General features: G+C 39.0%; 1 protein-coding gene across 1 annotated transcript in view; it reads left to right on the top strand.

Annotated features, from left to right (window-relative positions):
- KDM4B (lysine demethylase 4B) overlaps positions 1-15,419 on the top strand; it is a gene marked incomplete in the record, with an annotated part of 3,340,808 nt that overhangs the window by 172,760 nt on the left and 3,152,629 nt on the right. The window contains 1 exon segment of the mRNA XM_044054047.1: positions 3,321-3,416.

Below are 15,419 nucleotides of genomic sequence, written 5' to 3'. Positions count from 1 at the left end.
CAATGTCTTTGTTTAGGAGTTCCATGATGATACGTTACATGGCCTTGTAGACCAGGCTCGTCAGGCTAATGGGGTGGTAGTTCCGAGGTCTGTTGTGGCCCCCCCTTTGTGGAGTTTGCTAATGTTCGCGGTGCACCATTCAATGGGCACAAAGCCTGAGGTGAGGCTGTGATTGAACATGGTACTTAGGTGGGGTGCCAGTTCATTCTGTAGTTCATGTAGAAGGCAGCCTGGGATGTTGTCAAGTCCCATGGATGCTGTGTTCTTGGCTTTGGAGAGTGAGGTTTTTTTACCTGTGCAGCCGTGATTACAGGAACTTTGCATTCTTCTGGTATAAAGGTGGCCCCTTTAGTGGGTGAGAGGGGGGTAAAGTTAGCACTGAACCTATCTGGCAGGATGTTGGCAATATCAGTTGGTTCTGTATATTTAGTGTGATTGTGCTGTAACTCGGAACAGATCTGAGTGTTGCCATTGAGATTCTTGACATAGCTATAGAATGCTTTGTGGTTGGTTTTAGAATCAGTGGCGATTTTGTTTTCATAACTAGCTAAATGGGCGTGCCTTTGTTGAAGGTTGAACGTCGAGCTGGCACCTCGGCGTTCTTCAAAATCTACTGCCAATCATTAGCGGACCGGAGTTCTGCTGTGGCAACCCCTAACCGGGAAAAGTTGAAAGACAACAACAACTAGATTTGGAGGATTTTGAGGAATCTCTGCTTCTTACTGAGGCTGACCAGGGAGTTTTTCCAATCGTGGGATTTTACATTCTTAATAGCATAAAAAATACTATTACTAAGCATTTCTTTGATCTCATTTTCATACCAGCATCTGTCTAAAACAGCAATAGGACCTTCCTTGTCAGCAGGGGGAATAATTATGTTCGTTATTTACCAAACTTTTCAATGCAGAATTCTCATCTTTTGTTAAATTCTGCCTTTTACAAAGCTTCTTGTTTTCAAAATATCCTCAAGGCACACTTACTGTACATACTGAAATAAATTAATTGTTAGGAATATTTTGGAAATAATGTAAAAGTCTATATAAAGAAGAGTATATGGAAATCAAGAAAAAATACAAATGGAAATGCTTATGGAAGAATTAAATATACCAAGGTTAGAGGTAGAAGACGCTCAATTACTAATGGTTAGGATAAGAAGAGATGACTTTAAAATTATGATGTGTAACCAATCTACAAGAAGGTCCCCAGGAATAGATGGTATTCCTATGGAAGCTAGGAGGAAAAAATGATAAAGATCTGGAAGGTGTTCTTTAACAGTATTTTATGAGAAGTGCCAACATCCTAGAAGAAATGGGTAGTAGCTATAATACCAAATGAGGGTAATGATCCATCAGATACAGCATCATACAGGCCCATTTCAGTACTAAACCATGATTATAAAGTGTTCATGCCTATAATGGCTAAAAGAATGGCAAAAGTAATGCCAAAATTCATAGATCTGGATCAGTGTGTTTTTTTTTGGAGGGGAGGCAAACATTTGACAACATTAACAGAACACTGATGATCCAGGGGGAAGCAGAATTTTAGAAAATACCATTGTTAGTGGTAGGTCTTGATGCAGAGAAAGCATTTGACAGAGTAAGCTGGGACTTTACAAGCAGGGTAATGGAAGCATTTACATTTCCTGAAAAAATTATAAGATTGGTTAGGAAGGATATATGAGGGCTCAGAGGTGAAAATTAAAGTAGGGGCGTCCTCTCTGATAATTCCTGCTTGAGCAGAGGAACCAGGCAGGGGTGTCGTCCTTTCTGTTTTGTTATTTGCCTTATATTAAGAACCACTGGCAAAGAAAATAAGGGATTCAGAAATTCAAGGATATACATTAATTGGTATGGTAGTAAAGAAAAACTGGCTCTTTTTTTTTCAGATGATATTTTATGGGTCTATGTTCAGCCATCAAATGAAAATTCAGTTGAATGGCTGAACATCGAATGTTCTCTTAGCGAACATTCATTTCAGCAAACGAGTGAGGCAGTGAAAATAACTAGTTGTCCAACACTTCCCCGTCTGCCCTTTTCCCCACTGTAGGGCAGTCTCTGAGTTGGTATATGTGATTAGGATGGGTGTGGGGGGGGCAACCCCCCCTCTCATTGAGGGGTGTTGGAGTGAAGCCCTCCACCTGGATGGGTTTGAAATACTTCATTCTGTGAGATGGGGATGTGTTTGGCAATTAGTTATGTCCCTGTCTCACTCACTCACCAAAATGAATGTTCAGTAAGTGAACTTTTGATGCTTAGGTTTTGATATTTAGCTGTTAGATGGAATTTTTGTTAAGTGGCTAAACATAGGCCCTTATTTTATACCTGACAAAACCAGAATGAGACTTTACAGTGTTGTGGAACATTTTGAGACAGTTTCAGATCTTTTTGGGATGCAAAATTAATGAGGCTAAGTACCCACATATGAATTGGTTCAGCAATATCCATATTTATGGGAACATGATAAAATTAAGTATTTAAGAGTATGGATTAAAAATGATTCTGGTGTGGCCGTGAAAGATATGTGGGAAGAGACAAAGTGAAAGATAATACAAAAACTGAGAAACTGAAAGCTTTGTTATATGGATATGGATAGTAAGAGATAAGCAGTTAAAATGTTTTAGTCCCATTAGTCTGATAAACAGGTCAGGCATATTTTTTTTTATCAAGCAGAGGAAAAGTTGTGGATAGCAGTAAAGTGCTGAAGGACTTTATCTGGGAAGGGGAAGACATCAAGAGTCAAGTGGGATAAACTGATTCTTCCAGTAGAACAAGGTGAATTGGGATTACCCGATTTGAAGGGCTATTTCAGAGCTACATAGTTTAGACTCCTATGCATAGCACAAGCAGGAAACTGTAATTAAAACTGGGAAGGGATGTTGATGAAAACAGAGGAAGCTCAAGAAACACTGAGAGACTGGGATTTTGGATGCAGGCCTTTAAGGAAAATAACAATAATCATACAGAATATTATATCTGTAAAGCAGCAGAAAGTATACCAAGAACTAAGCCAACATAGGAATGGAGAAAGATTCTGCCGAAAGGGATGACTTCAATTAGGGTATAGGCAAAGATAAAGAAATAAGGGGGGGGTCCTAAATGAAAGACCAGCACCGGTAGAGTTTTTAGTAGAATCTAGAACAGAAGCAGCTATTAAAAAGGAATAATTAGTAGAGCATATAAAATATTGCATGATAACTGTAAGAATCAATCGGAGAAGGTTAGAAAGGATTGGGAAGAGAGACTTCATGTTTTTATTCTTGATTTGTTGGGAAAGGAATTTTTTTGAGACTTAGTTCAATAGTTTTTCTCTTTCTTTCACAGACTCAAAAGGGCAGTCCTTTGCTTTTGGCTCCAAAATATGGTGATTGCAAGATAAAGGGTTCATAGTGCCACAGCCGTGGTTGTCTGGGGGTCCAGGTAAGCAGCCAATGGAAGTTTATTTACTGTATATGCACCCATTGAATAGCCACTGCAGCTGCTTTAAACTTGTTCTAAAGTGAAGCTTTACAAGTACTTTCCTAGCTTGTAATACTTAAATTTATGATTGTGGATGCATTTAGTTATTGTCAGCACGTATGTTTTCAGTCTGTTTATTTTTTCTCTCTCTTTATTTTTTGTTACTTTCACCTTTCTGTTAATCACATGTTCAGGTTTTATTTACATTTCTTTTTCTGGCTTTTTCCTGGTGACGGGTTGCCACAGCAGATCACCTGTTCGCTCAGGATTGGCAGTGGAGTTTTACGATGTCGTGTTGCCAGCCTGGCACCTTTTCTACTGCCATTGATCTTTTTTTTTTTTTTTTTTTTATCCTGAGATTAAGCTGAATTGTTTAAAACCTTTGGGATTTATGTGTGCATTACCTCATTTTTAACTTGTTTCTTGTCATGAATTTTGCTATACCAGAATCTTATGTATGTAAACACTTTTAACGCCACATTTTACAAGTGACATGCGTATCTCTACATTTTTAAAGAAACTATTACATAGATTTTTCTTTTTCATATATGCATTATATGTGCACACATGTTATCCACATACTTGTGTGTAATGTATATTCCTATATGGTAATTTTTTTTAACAGTTATTGAAATTTAATAGTACTTGGCTCGCTCAAGTTATGCCTTCGGTGAAATGTTATTCTTTCTGATCATTATTCTGCATGTGGTGTTCCCACAGGTTCCATGTATTTCCATAGTTAGCCCCCTCTCTTTTCTAACAATCCCACCTCCAATCATTGTACTTTCTTTACAACAACGTTCAGCATTTATTATGGGTGGTTTGGTTTTTGATTTCCATTTTCTGCTCTTTTTTTTTTTTTTTTTTTGCAGCCAACAGAATCAAACTTATTAGGGTTTTACTCTGTCAAGGCAGTTTAGTTTCATATCCCGTTTCAAAAGTATTCTTTCCCCATTTACAATAATTTGCTTCCCCAACATTTCTCTGACGGTGTCTTGTATGGAATTTTCTCTGGTCTTACTAACTCATTACATTCCCAAAACCTTTGCTCCCAAGTACCGCTGTCTTTCCCATCACACCTCCAACTGTTGAAAAATTCTCTGAAGTGTACTTGTTGAAATCTTAACCACTTGTGTCCTTTCCTCCATTCCTCCTATACTAGGCTTCACTGTACAGACCATACTTTCACAGCCATTGACACTAAACTGTGGGAAATCTTTCCCTTCATTTCTCAATGATCATTCTTCTTACCACATTTTTCCTATAAAAAATAAAAGCTCATTTCAAGACTCTAGGAAAATGCAACTGCTATTTCTCTGGTCACATAGCTTAACCTCCTACTTTCTTCCTTGTACATACAATTTTGGTTGTGATTCTTTCAGCATACCAGCTCTGATTTCCACTCTGTGTACAATTTGTGTATGTGTTGTGTTTTTTCAGTCACTCTGTCTCATTTTTATATTGCACTTATACCCTCAAGCAAACTCTGGCTATAATGTATTGCATGTTGTTGTTCACTCTTTATTTAATGGGGTGTATCTGCTGTGTTTACCCCAGGCTGACACTGAACAAGTCCAATGGGATCAGTGCTCTATCCCGGTTAGCCCAATATAAATGCATAGGTAGTTGAAAAAAAAACACCTGTACAAACACTTCCATGGAAATATCCTAAATCTTCTAAATATTTTGTAAATTTTGGAGCCATGCAAATATGCTTAAACTGCTCCTTTGTATATTGTCTTTCCATTCTCATTTGCCAGTCTTTTCTAATGTCTTATTGATTCTTCCTATATTTAGCATACATTATTTATATGCCATATTAATTATTTTTTTCTTAACTACAGCTTCTGTACTAGAATCCCCTATAAGCTGGTCTTTTATTTAACACTCCTGTATCTCTTTCACTTGGCCTATACTTTATCAATTGCTTTGAGGGAAGGCAGTCTCTGCTCTGCAGTTCAGACTTCTGCTTGGCTTCATCCCACTGTCTGACTTTCCCTTCTATATTTACTTGCTCACAGTATTTTCTGGTAAATTCCTGTTCCCTCTTGACTCTTTTCTGTGACTCTACTTGCAGTCTCTCATATTGGTAAAATATCTCTTTTCCATTCCCGTGTTGGCTTAGTTTTCAAAACACTTTATGCAAATTCGTAAATGCAATATTCTGCATGATTGTTATTGTTCCCCTTAAGGGACTGCATCCAAAATCTTAATCTGTCCTTGTTGAAACACGGCTTCTTTCCATTTTGCTTTCTAGTTTCATAGTATAGTACTAAGCTATCTGCCCTAGGGCATTTATAAGCCTAGCCAAAGTGTATGTGGCTTTCACCACCCCATGTAATGATACAAAAGTGTACAATTTAAATTTAGTTTACTGTGCCTCTGTCTAGCAATGACACAGAGATGACCCCCAGGGTAAACCAACGATCATCCATCCATTCGTCAAGATTTCTCTTGAAGAGAGTCGGTGAGGGGCTCTGCCTAAGATGCTTTTAAAAGTAGAGAAGGGTTGACATACTGTTTAAGGTCTTTACCCAAGACATGCAAGGTACAGGGTTTGGTTCTGACCTCTGGTTATTAGCCAGGCTTGTAATAGTCTGCAGACTGATAGCCTAATATTTATCTATGAACTTGTGAACCTAGAAAATAACCACCTTAGGTTCACTTTTTCTGGTGGGAAGGTGTTTACCTCACAAACACCATTTACAAGGATTGATTCTCCTATTTGAGGGAAGTTGGCTAGGCTTAAAATGACCCTCAAGGATAGCTAGCCTAGTATTAACCTATGGAACTATGAAAACCGCTAGCAGTTTCTCTACTCTTCTTGTGCCACTCACTTTTTCATCTCCTTGTGCCACTCACTTTTTCATCTCGACATAAAAAGCTTGTGCAATAAACTAGACTTATTTCATGCTTGTGGTCTCCTCCATTGCCCTGATATCATATCATATATTAACTGAAACCTGTGTAAAACCAAACACAACACCAATGAACATGTACTCAATGAGCATATACTCCCATCCGGTTAAAGTGTTCTCAACCCCAACCAACTCCTCAAGGGATTAGGTGGCATGGCAGTTAAATTTTCAAACCATTTGCAGCTTAGGCTCTCTTCCAGGGCAATTTCCTCCTTCTCCAATGATGAAATACTGGTAAAAGCCTTACAAATTAATTGTAAAATAGTTTGTTTAATAGCTCTTTACATTCACCCAACTGTACAACCAACCTGTCCACAATTGAAGATGCACTAGATGTGGCACATGAAAGCATATCTCTTGAAACCATCGTCCTATGAGATGGTATTGTAAACTGGACTTTCTCAGATGGTTGGTCTTAGACATCCAACCAGAATACATCCTTGTCCTGCCATCAGTTTTACAACTTCAGTCAATCAATGTCCTGACTAGGTACAGCAAAACCAGTGGTAAAGAAACAATCCTAGACTGGATGTTAACTACTTACCCCGGAAATGTAGCCCAGTCTGTGTGGAGTTATACCAAACTGTGTTGGTAACCCTATCCCACATATGTGATCTTCATACTCGCTAAATCCTCCAAACCTGAATTCTACAACTTTGTTAGGAAATAATTTAATAAAGGTAACTTATTAACACAATCCAAACTCTGTAATTGGAGCATATTAAAATATCTTTCCTTAGACTGTGACATACATCACTTCAATGATACTTTTGCAATTTCCTAAACCAGCAACCCCAGTTTAAGAAAATAGTTAAATCTAATCTTAGCCTTGGCTAAATCTCACAGCCAGACTACTGAGATGCAGAGATAAAGCATGGGGGTACATGGTGAACCAACAAAGCTCCTGCAAACTGTCAGTCCTGTCATCAGCTAAAAAATAATAACAAAAGTCAGAGTCACCTTTAATTAAAAAAATAACAAATACCAGTTGTCCGGACCTACATTATAAAACTCACAGAAAGGTCTCACTAATCATCAGCCACTTCCTAAATCCTGAGAAACCCACCCAACCCCCTAACCATCTGATATTGACTTTTAACACCGTATGTATGTTTAATAGCCATTTCATCAGTACAGTCAAAACACTTTAACTACAAACAACTCTAATTCAGTTCCACCAGCCTAATCTCTCTCTGCTAACAACCTTAACCACTGTAGTCTTCAGCCTGCACCCACCATCACTATAAAGCATATTTTACTCAACTAAAGCTAGCCATTCTAGCCCCAGGCAGCCTCCCAACAGAGCATCTCCAAATTAGCTGCTGATGCCATTGCCTACCATGTTTCTGCCCATGTAAACAGATCTGTACAGGAGTCCTTGTTCTGTATCCTGCCATGACTTAATGGTGGTCCCTCCACTGAAAACTCTCTTCAGACCCGTTGCCTTGCTTGATCATTGAGAAGACCCGTTGCCTTACTTGATCATTGAGAAGTACATTCACTCTCAACTACCGACGTATCTTCAGTCAGTTTCCTTTCCCCATTCTCTCATGGTTTTTATCCCTCCAGCAGCACTGACATTGCACTCTCCTCCCTGTCCTTATTTGCAAAAGAAGAAATGGCAATTACCTTGTGAAGTCAGTCTTCCTTGACTTATCAAAAGCTTTCAATATAGTTTCTCACTCAGAACTATTCTGCTAGTTCTCATCCCTTGGTCTTTCTTCCTCAGACCTAGAATGGTTTAGTACCTGTCTTACTTACAGGACCCAAATTACAAAATGGCAGCAGTCCTATCCCACATTTAGTTTAATATTAGTTGGAAGACCCCAAGACTCAATACTTGGCCCCCTACTTTTCAGCATATGCATCAATAACTTTCCTTTTGTCACCACTTACTTAGCCATTATCCAGGTTGCTGATTTTTCAACCATTTTCTGCCCTGCCAATTTCTGAACTACAGGACATCTCCCAACTCCCCTTCACCTCATTTGAAGCTGGACTAAAATGGCCAACCTTGTACTAACCCCACAAAAAAATGTTAATGCTGTTCACCCCCAAGATGAACTCCAGTGTAAAACTAAGTACACCCTTCTGTCATCGGGTGATGCAACAATTGAGTATTTCCCACACAAAAGTCCCAGGTGTTGAAAATATTTTGAAAACTAAATCAATATGCGACTGGAGAAAGGAGATTTTACCAATGGGGTTACTGCAAATAGGGCCACAAAAATAGTCATGAAATAGCTGGAATTTGTTGGAGAAAATTGATAAAGGAATCCAGTTATCTGGAGCATATAACTAGGGAGGGAAAAATCTTAGAATGGGTTGAAGCCAAGCAGAAGTTTGATCTTTTGGTTGGAGACTGTCTTCCCTACTAGGGATTGATAAGAGCGTAGGCACAGAGAAATGAATAGGAGACTGTTAAATGAAAGAAAAGCTCTGGTTGAGTTTATATAGCTGAGTCTGAAACAGAAGCTGCGGTTAAAAAGTGATAATTACTAGGGCATAATTATGCGTGATAACTTCAAGAATCAGTCAGTCAGAAGTAGGTGGAAAAGACTGGGAAATGAGAATGTAAAGGCAATTTACACAGAAACAGTTGGAGTATATTTGTATGGCTTCCAAATATGCAAAAAAAATCTATAAGGTTTAGGATTTTTGTATGGAAGTGTTTGCATAGGTATGTTTATACCCCAAGTAGACTCGAGAGTTTTTTCACCAGTAGACAGCAATTGCTGGAGGTGCGATAATAAGAGAGGTGTACCTAGGAACATATTTTTCTGAATACAGTGAGTTGATGAATTTTAGAAATTCACTGTATGGTGCTTTTATCAGAAATGTTGGGAGGGGGCAAACTACTTTAACTAAGGAAGTTACTCTTGAGCTGGGATTTAGAAACTATGTTCCTAGACACAGTAAGGACTTACTAAGTTCTAATGCTTTTGTCTGCCAAAAAGCAATTATTAGGAAATGGAAATCAGAAACAAACTGTAACAATTATTGAATGTTGTAAAGGAGGTAAAATAATTGTAGTATTGAACTTTAGAAAAGGGAAGGAGCAAACTGCATTAGAAATAAATGGAATCTGTGGGATTAGTACATAAAGAATAATGTTCAGGAGGAGGAGTGATTTTTCAGAGAAGGTAAGAGTTGGACAGTCTAAAGTTAAATTGAATAAGACAGAAATCATATTTATATAATACATGAAAACATTTTATAGTGTTTTTTCCTCTTATAATTGAATGTATATTCATGTCGGTAGGCAATATGTGATGTTAAATAAAGCCATTTAAAAAAAAAAGCAATTCTGTCACTGATGAAAATCTAAATTTGACCACCATGCCTGACCTTTAGCAAGGAAACCAAACCAAAATTTAGTCTGCTGTAAAGGGCAGAATCCTACATAACCGCATGCACCCAAGTGCACAGCAACTACTTGTCTGCTTACCACACACTCATATCCTGCTCCCATCTTCACAAGTTTGCAAACACTGTAGTGCTACAATAAAATAGATAGGCTTGCTTAAAGTGTAAACAACAAAACCACCTCTGCACTGCCATAAAAGAACTCAGTTGGTGTGAATACCCAGACTACTTACTACTGTCAACTCAAAATAACCATGATATTTTACACTACCCAGGCAGCTGCCCATCCCTTAAGAATTTTCTTCACTGGCATGTTTCCACTAGAAAGCTTCACTCCTTTGATAAATTCCTGACCAATACCACACCTTTCCATAACTTCCACTGTGACTTCTTTTGCTCTAATTATGTTGCTGAAATCTGGATCCTTCCACCAACCTTCATCCAACAGATCAGCAAACTCAATTTAATTCAACTCCTCACTTAAATATTTAATATTTCAAGAATACTTGGATGTGTCACTGTACCTCTCCCCTGGGGTAAACTCTTCTGTCTGAGTCGGCTTTAACTCCACCTAAATTTCTTTTCCATCGTAGTCCTACTGAATATTGCTTTAAAATACAGATACTATACCTTTAGTTAATTACCATTGTGCATCTCACTGTACTAAACCAAATAATCTCCCTTAGCCTAACCTCAGTATATCCAGTTTTACAAATCGCCCTAACAAAAAAAAAAAAAATGTTTCCAGAAAATGTGTGGTATGTTCTAATGAATGCTGTACTGTCCTTTGCAGTTGAGTACAAATCAAGTTACTTGTTGATTTCACGTCTCCTATAACTGCTCCTGTAATACCGCCTTTTAATGTCCCGTACTCTGTTATGTTCCTTACCTTATAAACAAGAATTACACTGTTTAATGTTTTGTCTGTGTATCTTTTATACACGTGTGTTGGTGTGTGTGTTTTTATATATATATATATATATATATATATATATATATATATATATATATATATATATATATGTGTGTGTGTGTATGTATATATGTATATATAATAGTTTTTGTGTGATATATAGATATATAGATATAGATATATATATATATAGATATAGATATATATAGATATATAGATATAGATATATATATATATATAGATATATATAGATATATATAGATATAAATAGATATAAATAGATATATATAGATATAAATAGATATAGATATATATATAGATATATATAAATAGATATATATATATATATATATATATATATATAGATATATATATATATATATATATATAGATATATATAGTTTCACTTTACAATCCTGAAATTTAGTATCTCAAGACTCTAATGCCAAAAACTTAAAAACACGAAACCCCAAAACTGCGAAATTCAAAATCGCAACTGCCCACATAGACACTCCATACACAAACAAGCGCACATACACCTTCCTCCCTATACTACAAACCAACAAAACAAACACACGTGCAGACCCTACATATAAACAGGGGGGCAAGCCCCCCTGCTATGCCCCCACATCCCCTCCACTTATATATACTAACTACGAGGTCGCACTATAAACACAAACACACAGAAACCACCCCTACACATTCTACACTCCCCTTGCACAAACAAACATCACATACGTACAAATACACCACTCTCAACACTGACACACTCACAATCTTACCTACATACCCTAACCCATACCTCAGAACTCCAAACACACTCACACACACTAAAATCCCTACCAAACCCCCTAATAAAACATAACTTATGTGAATCTCCAGCTGCATCCACATACCACACCTCACATCACGAACACAGGGAATTCCACGTCACTTACACGCCTGCACAATCATGGATTTGACATTTCCACATTCGGCATTCTGCACATTTGCACAAGTGCAGATGTTCTTTGTGTTTCACTGTTGCAGTCATTACATTTGGGTAATCTGCTGGCAGGTTGCCCTCAGTCGGCCTGATTAACAAAGTCTTGGGTCCTGCGTCGGTTGCTGTCCCTTCTTCCATGACATCAGGTCATCAGGGGTATAAAACATGCAGCCGATGCCATTACATCTGTGTCTTTTGCCGTGCGGTGCCCGAAGCAGAAGCAGTTTGCAAGTGCCGGTTGGCCAATTCCTGAAATTTTCTTTTTCAAGTTTCGGAACCAAAGTCTTCAACTTAAAGCTAAATACCCCATTGGGGAAACTTTTTCTTGCTCTTTACCGATGTCAGTAAAAGTTAATTGCATTACTTGTGGAAAGCAAATACCTCATAAAGATTTTCATGCGTACTGTATTCCTTGCCTAGGCCCTTACCACGACGTACCTTGCTGTCAGTTTTATGCTTTATTTAATCAGCACACTATCTGTCGTCGGTACAGGTTTGCCTCTAAATATTTTGGTTCTCAGTTTAATTATCCAGAAATGTCGTCGGTTAGCCATCCTACTACCGGGATTCCGAAAAAACGCAAAGATAAAGACAGAGACAAGCCGCCGAGGTCCAAAACTGCCGACGACGCTTCTCCTAAGCCAGTCCACTGGTACTCAGTGAGGTGCTTTCACAGCCCCTGATACACGCTACTTCTGATTCGCAGGCCTCTACCGAGACCCATTCGGAGTCCGGTATGCCGCGAGATACTTCCAACAATGGAACCCGTGGATGTCTCTACCATGGATGGGTCCGTAGCCGCTGTGCAGGCACTAGCTTCTTAGGGTGTATTCAGGCCTACAGACTTGCGTATTAAATCGACACCGCCTTCATTACTAATGCCTAAATCTCGATCCATGTCTAAAAACCAACGTCCAGGCCACATGCTCAGGCCCCTGTGCCTAAAAAACAAATGATAAAAATGGCTGAAGATCTAATTACTCTAATCAAGGGGTAGTCAACCCCCCCCCCCCTCAAGAGGCCTAGGGCTGAGCTTGATTATGAATCTTCTGATCAGGAATCTGTTTCTTCTGATGACCTGGATTTGTCCATACCTACTTATGAGGATTCTGATGCAGAGGATTCCATTCACTCTGCTTCCCCTCCTGAGGATTTTTCTTTTGGGGAAACTTTACATACTTTAAGGGAGCATTTCCACTGGGAAAGCCAGGAATTTTCTGATTCAAAACAGAGGCTTAGGGATTTCCTTCTACCTCAGCATAGGCTTTTGGCTATACCTCCTGTACTAGACATTGTTGATGTGTTCTCGGAATCCAGTTTGGCCCCTGATTCCATGCCTCTGGCTCCTAGTAAACCTAACAGATGCTACAGGGTTCCTGAGTCCCACAAGTTCCTTTACAAAAATCCGGTTGCAGATCCAGAGACCATTTCTCATGGGCCCAAGGGCATTAAGGCTTCTACTGCTAAAACTCCTACCCCTTCTGATAGAGACTACAGGGCGCTGGATAGATGGCGTAAAAAGGTGGTTATTTCTATAGCTTTGGCAATCGGAGCTTTAAACTGCCAATTTCATATGTTAAAATATCAACAGCGTGTTATTGGACTGCTTAAACAGAAAATGATGTCGATTCCTGACTGTGTGGAAAATAAAGATATACAGCTTTTAATGCATTCTGCTGAACAAGTTGGAAAACATACTTTGCAATGGTTTTGATTCTTTAGAGGCCTTTTGCAGGGCTGCTGTTACTGGGTCTGTGCTTAGAAGACATGCTTGGCTCAAGGAGCAATCTTTGCCTGATCATGTTAAAGCTAAATTGTTGGATGCTCCTTTAAATCAGGACCGAGTTTTTGGCAATAAGGCTGAAGACGTTTTTAAAAAGATGGAAGATAAAGCTAAATCTATGCAAGCTGTTAAAGATTTTTTACAAGTGCAAACTCCGAGATTTAGTAGGTACTGGCCTACTAAGAATTTGTCCTTTCCAGTCCCTTTCAGGACCTCTCAAGCCATACCCAGACACAGCAAAACCCCAGGTTTCAGTCCCAGGGGACTCTCAGAACTAAGCAATGGGGGGCCTCCATTTCCTAATCTGGAAATAACAAGACACCCCCCATGGTAAACGGTCTCAATTACTTCCTTTTAAAAGTCCCAAGCACTTATCCTTTGACCACCCCTTTGGGGGGGAAAGATTGCTCTTCATGCAAAGATCTGGGAACTCATAACCCAGGACAAATGGGTTTTAAATATAGTGTCCCAGGGATACAGATTTCATTTCCACACGTTGCCAACACCAAACGGGTGGCCAGACCTGCCCCCAAATTAGTGGGCAGAGGCTCAAAAACAGGTACTTTCCCTCTTAAGCATGGGGGCTATTCAACTGGTACCAGAAGAGGAAAAGGGACAAGGTTTTTATTCCAGGCTTTTTCTGGTACCCAGAAAAGACAAATCATGGTGTCCAATCCTGGACCTGTCTACACACCGTCTAAACACCTTTTTGGAGATTCCAAAATTCAAGATGCTGACTCTTTACCAATTACTTCTTCTGCTAGGCAAAGATGCCTGGTTGACAACTCTAGATTTAAAAGAAGCATACCTGCACATCCCAGTCAGGGAATCTTGCAGAAGATACCTACGCTTCAAAGCAGGCTACTTGCATTATCAGTTCTCTGCACTGTCCTTTGGCTTGTCTACTTCGCCCAGGGTTTTCACAAAGTGCCTGGCTCCAGTTGGTGCATTTGCAGGCAAAGAAATATTCAGATATATCCACACCTGGACAATTGTCTAATTCAGGCAGAAAACCAGGGCATACTTTTAAATCATCTGGTGTTTGTAAACAAGGGTTCTAACTTGTCTGGGGTATACCATAAACAAAAAAAAAATCACAGCTGGTACCCTGTGAACAGGATTACATTCCTGGGTGCAGGTTTGAATACAACTGCAAACAAGCACAATAAATACGAACTAGAAAACCTTGTAAAAGGCCAAAACGGAACACTATAAGAGCAGACTTGAATAAAACAGCTTTTATTATACAAGTAAAAGTGAACGCTTTCGGCAAAATAAATATTAAGCCTTCATCAGACCTGATGAAGGCTTAATATTTATTTTGCCGAAAGCGCTCACTTTTACTTGTATAATAAAAGCTGTTTTATTCAAGTCTGCTCTTATAGTGTTCCGTTTTGGCCTTCTACAAGGTTTGAATACAACTGCCCAGATGGCTTTCCTCACACCAGAAAAGCAAATTCATTTGGTAACTTAATTCAAATAAGTGGCCACAAAAACCCTGCTATCTGCAAGACAAATACTGCAAGCCTTGGGGTTCATGACCTCCTGCAGTTATCTAATTCCATATGCAAGACTGCATATGAGGAAACTACAGTGGAATCTTACAAAGTCTATGGAGTCAACATTGTCACAGACTGGAAAAAATGATTTCTGTCATACTTTGCCTATGCCTGGAGTTCCTGTGGTGGGCAGTGGCCTGCCACCAAAACAGGGGACTCATTCACACTACCCCCTGCCGCCCAAACCCTAACTACAGATGCATCAGACTATGCATGGGGGGCTCACCTGGCAGGGAAGTGCATTCAGGGCAAATGTAACCCAAATCAAATGCACTTACATATCAATCAAAAAGAAATGTTAGCTGTACAGAATGCTCTGACAGCTTTCAAGGACTACGTTCTTCCAGGATATCTAATGGTAAAGACTGACAACACCACGGTTATGTGGTACATAAGCAGGGGTACACATTCCTACCCCATCTGCAGACTAGCCATGGCAT

Source organism: Protopterus annectens, chromosome 13.part0 (assembly GCF_019279795.1).
Source record: "Protopterus annectens isolate FY-2018-M chromosome 13.part0, PAN1.0, whole genome shotgun sequence".
Lineage (NCBI taxonomy): Eukaryota > Metazoa > Chordata > Ceratodontiformes > Protopteridae > Protopterus > Protopterus annectens.
This window is presented reverse-complemented; position numbering and strand designations above follow the sequence as displayed.